The following is a 9667-nucleotide window of genomic DNA, read 5'->3' as shown; positions in this document are numbered from 1 at the left end:
TTGCTCCAAAAGGCTCTTCTTAAATGTTTGATAATTTTTGGTAAGGGTTCTGGTCCCAACCAAAATATTGAACATTTTTAAGGATTTATTTTTGGGACTTTGAATTTAAATCATTAGCTATTTGAATTTGAATTATATTCATATAATTAGAATATAAATTCAAATACCCCTGAAATATTTTATAAGCTTTTGGAAGAGTCCATCTAGCAATAAAAATATTCAGAGGAGTTTTTGGCATTGTTTGAATTTGTTTAAATTCAAACAATGGCAAAAGATATTAAATAAAAGAAACAGAACAGAAAAATAAAATAAAAAGAGTAAAGCCTACCTGGTCTCACCCGTGCAGCCCACCAGCCGGCCCAGCTCCCCCACCTGGCCGGCCCAGCCCACCTCCTCCTCCCCCTTGTCATCTTCCTCCCCTCGCACCGAAGCAGCTCGGTGGCGAGCGCCGATGCCGCCTCGGCCACCTCCTGCTTCCACCGAGGCGTTCCCGAGCCTCCCCCTCACGCCACCACGATGCCCCGACCCCCTGGAACCCCTCGACCTCTCCCATCGTCTCCCCCCTTTCTTTGGCTCCCTCTCTCCTCCACCGAGCGGAGCCCCGTCGCCACCGACGCCGTTCGCCGCGGCCACCACCACCCTCTCGCCTCCCCGACGCCTCCCAGAGCTCCGTAGTGCCTCCCTCTGCCTCCTCAACGAGCCACGAGGCCCCAGACGTGCCGCAACACCGCCCTCGATGTCTTCTTCAACCTCGGGACCGCCGGCCATCTTCGTCAAATTCGTCGGCTCCGGTGCCTCCCCGAGCTCCCCGAGGCCACCGTCGCAACCCCTGTGAGCTCCACTCCGTTTCCCCTCCTTCATTTTGCTCGTTCCCGTGCCGTAGCACCCCGGCCACATTCCCGAGCACCGCCGTCCGCCATGGCCGCGTAGCTCTCCTGACCCGAGCCCCTCTGCTCGAACCCGTGGCACCAGCGCGCTTCTGGTGGCCCGCGGATGCCGTCTGGACCATCAGTTTCTCTCCTAGCGTGCCGCAGCCCAACCCCGCACATGGCCGAACTCCGGCCGCCGCCTCGGCCTCCACTCCGGCGAACCCCGGCTGCCCCCGCATCTCCCGTTGGCCCTATTAGATGCGCGCGAGTCTGGGCATCCCGTAGAGCCCCTCCGCTGCTCTTTTGGTCATCGGAGGGCGAATCCCGACGCTCTCCGCCGTCCCTGGCCTCGCCGGCGACGAGCCTCGGGTCAACTCCGGCGAGTTTGACCCGGGTTTGACCCCCCTCTCTCTCACTGACATATGGGCCCACGCCCTTAACTAACCACGGTTAACCCCATGTTTAGTTTAAGTTAATCACAGTGGCCCCACGCGTCAGCTTTGACCGTGCTGACGTGGCCTTTGACCCGGCCCCACCTGCCATTGACACTAACTAGCCCTGTGTCACTGACGTGTGGCCCCCACACGTCAGGTTTGACCTGGACCCGCCCTGTTGACCTGATGACGTCAGGATGAGGTCATGCTGACGCAATAATTCCTTTCTGGAATTAAAATAAATTAGGAAATGATTTAATAATTCCAGAATATATTCTAAACTTCAATAAATCATAGAAAATTAATCGTAACTCCAAATTAAATAATTTATATATGAAAAATTATCAGAAAAATTCAAGGAATCCATCTGTACCATTTTCATGCATGTTAGAACAACTTATCACTACTGTTTAGGACAAATGAAGTGAATGACATTTGAATAATCACATATGGAGTTTGAATTTGAATCTTGTATTCAAACCAACTTCATTTAATCTGTTGCTAGTTGCATTAGCTCAAAACACATTCATTTTGCCATGTCATGATCATGCATCATATTGTGCATTGCATTGATTGTGTTCCTTTTTGTGTTGCCGGTATTTGTCCCCTCTCGATAGACGTGATACCGATGACGTGATCGTTGACACTGATGAAGACTCAATGTTATCTTCAGAAGTGCTAGGCAAGCAAAACCCCCTTGTTCATTCCGATAAAATCCCACTCTCTCGCCTCTGCTCTCTTTTACTGCATTAGGACAACAACGACATATTTGTTACTTGCTGCGGTAGCTGAACCCCTTTATCCTTTGCATGACCTGTCATTGCCACAGTAAATAGATGAAACCCACTAGCATGAGTAGGAGTTGTTTGAGCCCTGATGTGCCTACTCATTCATGCTTGTTTGTCATGCCTGCTACTGCTTAGAGTTGAGTCAGGTCTGATTCATCGGGGATGAATCAGAGGCGGGTAAACATGTCCTACTGTGTGTGAGCTAAGTGTGTGAACACGATTTGGTAAAAGGTGTCGGTGAGAGGCCATGTAGGAGTACATGGTGGGTTGTCTCATTGAAGCCGTCCTCAGGAACTGAGTTCTGTGTTTGTGATCCATGATTCAGCTACTACCATACATTGGGCCCTGAAATATGACCCCGCTCGACTTCTTATTCACCCTTGTCCTCTGTCCAGGAGTTGCAAGTAGTTTCTGGTGTTTGTAGTATGCTGGAGGCCGTGGACAGCGCTGACCGTAGGGGTGGGCTGTGATGCGGTAGGCACGTGGCCGGGTAAACCGGGCACCCGTTTGGTGTCACGGAACCCTGTTCACATCGTTTGGGGCTGTGAGCGAAACTCCGGCCGGATCTCCTCATGGATGGAACCCGAGTAGGCGATAAACCTGGACTAGAGACTTGAGTGTTTAGGTAGGTCGTGGTCTACACCCACATCGGCTTTCGCTTGAAGTCTGCCGAGCACATGTCGTGTGCAGACGCTAAGTGGTGGAAACATGTATGAAGAAGTACACCCCTGCAGGGTTAACATCATCTATTCGAATAGCCGTGTCCGCGGAAAAGGACATCTGGGTTGCTTATATCAGTTCATAGACAAGTGAAAGTGGATACTCTAAAATACGCAAGATAAGCGTGAGTGCTATGGATGGCGTTCTCGTAGGGAGACGGGAGCGGATCCATAGTGGTGTATTGATATGGTGAATATGTGGACTCGTGTGCGCCACCTCAAAAGAGTTACTCGCAGTCGTAGTTCAGGATAGCCACCGAGTCAAAGCTGGCTTGCTGCAGTTAAACCCCACCATCCCCTTTGTTGATAATGATGCATATGTAGATAGATCTGATGTAAGTCTTGCTGGGTACATTTGTACTCACGTTTGCCTATTTTATGTTTTGCAGAGAGACTTCAGTCTCACTAGTAGTTCCGCTTGGACTTCGACGTTTAGCTTGATACCTCAGCTACGATCTTGTGCCCTCGGCAGGATTTGGTAGATAGTCAGGCTTCTCAGCCTTTTTCATTTATAGATGTCTGTACTCAGACATGATAGCTTTCGCTTGTGCTTTGATTTGTATGCTCTGATTGTTGGGTCATGAGACCCATGTTTGTAATATCTCGCTCCTCGGAGCCTATTAATTAAATACTTGAGTCGTAGAGTCATGTTGTGATGCCATGTTGTATTTGCACATATCGAGCATATTGTGTGTATGTTATTGAAATGCTTGGTATGTGTGGGATCTGACCATCTAGTTGTTTATCTTTAGTAGCCTCTCTTACCGGGAAATGTCTCCTGGTGTTTCCATTGAGCATTGGTAGCTTGCTACTGCTCCGGAACACTTAGGCTGGCCGGCATGTGTCCTTCTTCGTTCCTGTGTCTGTCCCTTCGGGGAAATGTCACGCGATGAATACCGGAGTCCTGTTAGCCCGCTACAGCCCGGTTCACCGGAGTCCTGCTAGCCCAGTGCTACAGCCTGGATTCACTCGCTGATGACCGACACGTTCGATGCTGGGTCATGGATGCCTGTCCCTGTAAGTCTGTGCCACTTTGGGTTTACGACTAGCCATGTCAGCCCGGGCTCCTTATCATATGGATGCTAGCGACACTGTCATATACGTGTGCCAAAAGGCGCAAACGGTCCCGGGCAAAGGTAAGGCGACACCCGTGGGAATACCGTGCGTGAGGCCGCAAAGTGATATGAGGTGTTACATGCTAGATCGATGTGGCATTGAGTCGGGGTCCTGACAAAAGGATGCCGGATCCAACTAATACGGCTACGCTTGAGGAAGAAGAGTGCTCCTACTCCTACTTATTCTTCTAAGAATAGGCCCGATGCTAACTCCACCTTCCGAACTGCCCTTCATCGGCACGAAAGTAAGATTGGACATGATAGACGGAAGCAGAATCGAGGCAGTATTAGTTTCCAGGTTTCGAGGAAGGAAATGTCCGCGGGGCTCTCTTATCTTCTTAAAGGATGAGTGTGTATACAACCAACCTATAATACATATTTTCGAGGTTCCTATGCTATGGTATCCAGGTTCCCGTCAGGGAAGGGATAGGGTGTCGTGTTTTCCATAGAACAGTCTGGTGGAATCCAGTGGTATATAGAAGCTTTGTGCCCTTCTCTTTCTCCTGCAGCAATATGAACTCAAAGGGATCCTTTCCTACCCGGGACAGCTTCATAGCTCCTACCTTTACTCTTGATTTGCGCAAGAGTGCTCGTCAGTGATCTCCATTCAAAAAAGTGGAAAGGAATGTTCCATTGCCACGAACAATATGGGCTTTCTCATGGATTCCCCTTTTTCTTCTACACATTATACTAATATAATTGGATTGGGAATTCGCAGGAATGGGTATTGAGAGGAGGATCACCATGGCCAAAATAGCTCTTGTCAGCAACAAACTCTATTATTTGCCAATTCCAATCGATTTGCATTTCAGCAAGCAGGGATGAGCACATCTGGAAACCTTGACTTCCTCTGGATGTGGACCAATATATGCATAAACCTTCGTTGGCTGGGTTCTCGTTTCTCATCGAGAGTGTTGAGACTATCTTTCAAGGAAGCTTCCCAGCATGACCTTTCCCTGAATTGGCGTATAGTGAGGTGAGTATCCGAGTATCATGACAACTCCAGTCAAGCACTGGGCAATACCGGCACTTAGATGGCTTAGATGACTTTTGATGATCAGCCTTTACCCGCGGGCATTGGCCACTTACATACAGAACCTACACATTTCCAAATAGGAGATGAGAGAGCCCTTGATCCGGCGCATGACTCTCACGAATGAGAAGCTCAATAGCCATCTATCTAGAGAAGGAACTAATGCCACTGATAGGAAATCCATAGATCGTACGCCCACTTACCACTCTACTACTTGAATTCAATGATGGACTTCACTGATACCTAGCTTGAGAGAGATCGATCACTGGCATGTGGCGTATATTTCCGAGAGAAAGAGGACTGAAATTCACCTTTACCCCTTCTATCACAGGTCTCACTAGAGATTCCCACAAACAAAAGAGATATTAGGAAGATCACTCCTTTGCGAACTTGGATGGCATTTTCCGCAATCTGTTTTGTGGACGATATCCTTCCATACCAGGAGGATCTGCTGGAGAATCAAGGGTCCATTCCAATAGACATAGTGCAAGAGAAGAGAATTGGGTGACTTGAATATGCGGCAATTTTCCCGGCTATGGATAGGCAGGCATTCCTTTCTATGGGCCACCCACTGCTCCTAATCAAGAAATTGCTTTAGGGAAAGAGTCATGTGTGACCAGATTGGAAACCGAATTCCATTCCTGATGAGAAACTATTTGATATTCCTCCTATTCCGGAAGGTTTTCTAGCCACCTGCTTAGAGATTTGACGGACTACCAATCCAAATAGCAGTCAAGAAAGAATCCAAGTTGCAGTCAAGATAGATGGAATGGACTAGGGCGCAAGGAAAGAGATCCAGAACGAGACCGATCATTCATTCCCTCTTTCTCTGGCTGTAGAATTGACATAGAACTAGTTTTTCTTCCCAAGGCCCAATTCTTAATGATTGAGGAAATGCACGCTCACATAATGGGAAAATCACGGATAATCCTTACGAGAAATCTCCTACTTTCCTCTCTACAGGGAAGTGCGCCAGTTCGAGAAATATCGTTGATAGAATGAATGCTCTTACGCGCTAATGAATGATGCTTATTTAAAGAATTTCTTGATATCTTGCAAAATGGTTTTCATGCTAATCAGAATGAATTTCTACTTATGCGCTAAGAGAGACTCTGGTGGAATCAAACCAGTCTCTTGGGAAAATCAAATGGATGGATCTCTTTGTCAGCTTCTTGTTTGAGAAAAAGAGTAGTGACTCGCTGGATTGAGATTTCTAGGAAAAAGAGTTGCGAACGAAATCCTACACTCCCTGTAGGTAGGGCTGGGCGAGAAAGGGTCCCCTCTGAAGCCTATAAGTTAGTAAGCAGGCCAAATATTCCACCGGGGTCTTTGTTAGCACACTCATTGATGGCAGTACCTAACTAAAGAAGAATAGCGCTCTTTCTTTCAATTACGTTTCTTGAATGGTTCTGCACTTAGATCAGTCAATACACACAAAACCCTTTAATCAAGTGAGTGCCACTTTAACTCAGCTCTTTCCTAGTGATCTTGATTGTCCCTAGAAGCATCTCTTATTTTCATATAGAAATGAAATGGCTTAGTGGAAAAGAGGGAGATCCGGACTCACTTCTACCAATCGAAGATTATCATATTTTAATTAAAGGCAAATGATAGTCAGAAAATCGTATAAAAATGCTGAAGTTAGGCTTCTTCAGGAAAAAGAGTCGCGGCTTCAAGCTCCGGTCTTAGTTTTACTAGAGATCAAATCGAAAAAGGCTCCCCGTGGACTCTACGCAGGACTTTTTTCAAAACCTTACATAATTTGAATTTCTCTTTCATTCCATGTTGCGGATAATGTGTCGTTTGGAAGTGTTTTGCTCTAAAGTGTTTGGTAAGTTTGTGCTCGGCTTGAATGCCTATCACGATATCTTTTTCTTCCTCATTCTTATTTTGGTTTTCGTATCATGGATGTTGGTTCGCGCTTTATGGCCATGTTGCCCAGTCTGGGCTGGGCACATTTTGACTGGCTTTATTTTGATCGCTGTGCTGCAGTCTAGCATTACCACTGCGGAATGCTCGCCCGGTAACGACCCTGCACAAAATGCAGATGCCTCGACTTCCGGGACGGAAACTATAACCCCTGATATACTTGAGAAGAGATTTGTCGCCTTTATATCCCAATTTGGGAGAAAGGCACCCCAGCAACGGATTTTCGATGGTTTTGTCGAAAACGTGAAGTTACACTCAGCGCCACAGGTTGATTTAGTGGAGCTAAACCGCATAATTCAAGTCATAACCAACGCGAAGCACCAGTTCCAAACTCCTGGCGAGGCAGCCAATAGTGTTGTGAATCTTTATGATGAATATTATTTCAAGAAATATGGTAGGCACTTGTAGCATTAACCGGTATGACTTCCTCTTTCATTACTTCATCCTTTCCATATCCCTCTCCCTTGTTCGATCTTACTCATCAAATGGCACTCAGTTCATATCTGTAAGTTCGTTTGATCATTGACAAGGTTCAAAGAAAGGGTGGGCCATTCACCATGAAGGCTAAAAGCAAGATAGGCTTTACTGGAATTCGGCAGATCGTTTTTTCTGTGCCAGGAACCAGATTTGAACTGGTGACACAAGGATTTTCAATCCTCTGCTCTACCAACTGAGCTATCCTGACTATTTATTGTGCATCATCCTAGTAGAGTACTTGTATCTATGTCAATTAAAGGGACTCAAAAAGAAAAAAAGTATTCTCAAATTGGACTTAGTAAATATCAGGATAATGATATGGATTGTGAATGACTTTGTCGGTGTACTAGAGTAGGGGTACCCTAGTACCCCGAACTTGTGCACGGGCGGTCGCAGCATCCCGCGGCAAGGCTTGCCGGGTGACCGCCAAGACCCTCCGTGGTTCCCTTGAAGACCATTCAAGAACAAAGTACTCAAACCAAGGCCCCGGCAAGAGGAGCTTGCCGGGAAGGCCAACCAAGGCCCCGGCAAGAGGAGCTTGCCGGGAAGGCCAACCCAGGCCCCGGCAAGAGGATCTTGCCGGGAAGAGACAAGACCCCGGCAAGAGGAGCTTGCCGGGAAGGCCACTCAAGGCATACCAAGAAAGCTGGCCGCGACGCGCCCTGCGTCCCGGCAAGGCCCGGTGAGCAACAAGCTCCCAAACACGACAAGACGACGACCGCGGCAAGGAGCTTGCCGTGGGAAACCTCCACTTCATGCCCGCGCTCCAGCACACCTACCAACGTGTCGCTCTAGGACTCTCCCAAGCACATGTGGCAGGAGGCCGCGTAGCTAGGGGTGCGCGGTGGCAAGCGGAGATGAAGAGGAGGCCATCGTGGCGAATGGTGGCGCTCCCAACGGTCACTTTTTGCACTGTTTAGGCAACTCAGACGAGCATTCAATGACCTTGTCCCCTGCCGTCAGAGTTAGGTAGGGTGCACTGTATCCACAGTAGCGGTAGCTGCACCTACCGCATCCTTTTCCATTTTTACCCTTCTAGTCTACGTTGCCACCTGTCGGTGACCCCTTGAAAGTATAAAAGGAGGCCCAAGCGCAACGTAGAAGGGGTTCGGTTAGTTGGTGGTTCGGCTCATTCGAAACACCAGAAACACTCCCACGCTCGGTCTGGCAGCGTCCATCGCTCCTGAGCAAGGATTCAATACAATCTAACAAGCAGCAGTAGGGTTTTACGCATCCGTGCGGCCCGAGCTGGGTAAAACTGCTCGCGTGTACTGCCTCGATCCGCTCTTTGTGCGGCCTCCGCCCCCCTCCGAACCGAAAGGGGCCCTGTCCCCATAGGTGTTGGTGGATCAGCTTCCCCGATAGACTTACTTAATAATAGGGATTACTTGCCTATACTATAATATGTTCATTTGTATGAATGGGATAAGATCCAAAGAAGTCAGTTCAGATCCATTTGTGAAAGAGTAGAATAAGAAAGATAGTGAATCTTGTTTGAACCATTAATGAAAAATAGAGGTTGGTACAATAGTTAGGAAGTAAAATGGGCTTTTTATTGGGGATAGAGGGACTTGACCCTCACGATTTAGAAAGTCGACGAATTTTCCTCTTACTAGAAATTTCATTGTGGTCGGTAACATTGGTGAATTAACAAAAACGGAAAGAGAGGGATTCGAACCCTTGGTAAACAAAAGCCTACATAGCAGTTCCAATGCTATGCCTTGAACCACTCGGCCATCTCTCCTACATAATCTTATTATTGACCAGAAACTGAGTGAATAGCGAGTTTTCGTATCACTAAAGTACAGGTACAACCGATCACAGGTTCCATAGGGAGTTTGACTTCCTTTCCAATTTCATATTTCTCAACAACAACTTCTCTCATCCCCACGGATCTATTCAAAATTCTGGAATCGTCCCATGTTTCTATTTCGATTGTATGGCGTGGCGTATACACGTTATGCAAACAGAACGTATGGTTACTTTACTCTATTTTCTCATGGCTTGTTAAACCTTTATTTTTTCTTTTTGGATCATAACCAAATAAAAACTTCTCGAGTTATCAGAATCCATAGTCAAATTCAGTCCTTGGTTATTCAAGTTAGATGAAATAGTAATAGTTTGGCTCACATTGGTATACTACAAAATCCAATCTGATTCAAATATTGAATATCTCTCCTTGTCGGGACAATTTAAGCAGAACAAAATATCTATTATCGATTTTTTAGAATAGAATTAGTCTGTTTTTTTGCTATTTCGTACTGTATAATTCCTTTGTTTATGGGATCATTTTCCCCGAGGGT

General features: G+C 46.9%; 2 non-coding genes across 2 annotated transcripts; both read right to left on the bottom strand.

Moving 5' to 3' along the window:
* Positions 1-7499: 7499 nt before the first annotated feature.
* On the bottom strand, positions 7500-7572 carry TRNAF-GAA (transfer RNA phenylalanine (anticodon GAA)). The gene has a single exon. It is a non-coding gene; the product is annotated as a tRNA-Phe (tRNA).
* A 1449-nt stretch (positions 7573-9021) lies between these two features.
* TRNAS-GGA (transfer RNA serine (anticodon GGA)) lies at positions 9022-9108 on the bottom strand. Its single transcript has one exon. It is a non-coding gene; the product is annotated as a tRNA-Ser (tRNA).
* Positions 9109-9667: the final 559 nt, after the last annotated feature.

This window comes from Triticum aestivum, chromosome 1B (genome assembly GCF_018294505.1).
Source record: "Triticum aestivum cultivar Chinese Spring chromosome 1B, IWGSC CS RefSeq v2.1, whole genome shotgun sequence".
Classification (NCBI taxonomy): domain Eukaryota; kingdom Viridiplantae; phylum Streptophyta; class Magnoliopsida; order Poales; family Poaceae; genus Triticum; species Triticum aestivum.
Note: the sequence above shows the minus strand (reverse complement) of the source record. Positions and strands in the feature narration are given on the sequence as shown.